The sequence below is a fragment of the Hipposideros armiger genome, unplaced genomic scaffold, assembly GCF_001890085.2.
Source record: "Hipposideros armiger isolate ML-2016 unplaced genomic scaffold, ASM189008v1 scaffold_260, whole genome shotgun sequence".
In the NCBI taxonomy this organism is placed as follows: Eukaryota; Metazoa; Chordata; class Mammalia; order Chiroptera; family Hipposideridae; genus Hipposideros; species Hipposideros armiger.
In genome coordinates, this window is record NW_017731610.1 from 1805536 (window position 1) to 1807139 (window position 1604).

Here is a 1604-nt window from a genome sequence, read left to right on the forward strand (position 1 = left end):
AATCCATGATTCACCCAGGAGCCACAGTACTCTGTCTGTCACCTCCCCCACCCCAACACACACACACACACACACTTTCTAGAACATTCATGTGTCCATGTGAGTCATCTTGTCTTCTATAGGACAAAGGTCAAACTTCTCAACTTAGCACCAATTGTCCTTCAGTACCTGACTCCCACCTCCCTTGGGGTGACTGTCTCAGTTTGTTCCAAATAGTCCCAGTTTTTTGCATTGAGATTTTTGCATCTTGTAAAAACCCTCAGTCCTGGACAAACCAGGGCAGTTGGTCACTCTACTAGGTCCTTATGGCTTTAGATACTCCCTAGCTATTACAGATTTAAGTGTCTTGCTCATTGTGTATTGCCCTGGCATTAGCTGTTTACCCATCAGGCTCTTCTGCTGAATGATATGTTTCGTAAGAATTTTAGATCCAGGTAAATCTGGGTTTGAATATCAACTCTGCTGACCTTAGTCAATGCATATGTTATTAATCATCAATTTCTTAAAAAAAAATAGGGACACAAAATGATATCTCTTTTGGCTGCTGTGAGGGTAAATTAGATATTATGAGTGAACCACCTGGCAGAGTATATGATATATACTAGGTACTGCAAAAATGTAGATAGTGCTTCACTGGTGGGTATATCTCTATATTCCAGGATACCCGTGTTCAGGAAATGCTTCTGAAGAAAACTCAAGGCCACAGAGCTCGAATTTCTTGAGCCATGATCTTTCTGTCCTGTCATTTTCTCTCTCTGACTTAAAAATAAATCCATTCTTTCAGAGGTTAACCTTACTAAGAACTTGGCTCAGAGCCTTGTTTTTCTCAAGTAATGTGGAATACGACAGATGTATTTCCTATGGACCTTTTACTACTGGAATTTTCCATGTGTCAATAATTTTCTACCCTCCAGGGGTTTTGAGCTGGTTGGATTCAGCAACTGGTCCTTGAAGGTAAAATAGGAAGCTGAAAAGACCTCGAATCTTTCCTTGTGCTCCAGTTCTTAATGAATTCAAAATATGAACTCATTTAAAGTTGGTGTCATATCGTCAACTTAAGGGAGGGTCATTTACAGCCTTCCCCTTCATGTCAGCCTCCCCAAAGGATCAGTAGTGTTTGGTTTAACCTGATGCCACTCAAATTAGGTATGTGAGAAAACTGAGAATGAGTGAGGGTGGCCCTCACCCCACAGGGGAGCAGGGAAAATCCTGTGTCTAAAGGATATCACCGGTTCCTGGTTTTCTCTAAGATCCTCGCTGTGGAGGCTACTGGTTCTTTTTATCTAGTGGGTATTTGATGTCATGATGAGATTAATAATTCACAGAGTCTGGGCAGTACTTTTCCACTGAGGGCTATGTGCAGAGGAGAACAGGAGTGCTGGCAAAAGCCACAGGGCTCCTGACGAGGTTGGACGCCTTATGCTTCAGTGTGCATTCTGAATCCCCAGTAACTCCTTCCTTGCTGTGACTGACACATAGAGAGACAAGGATTCTTGAAGGATATTTAGCTTTCTTGACTTGGGTTAAAAGGAGTTCAATCAAATAGACCTTTAAGAGGTGGCATGTGAGCAACAACAACAGAGACAGAATGTAGATAAAATTTT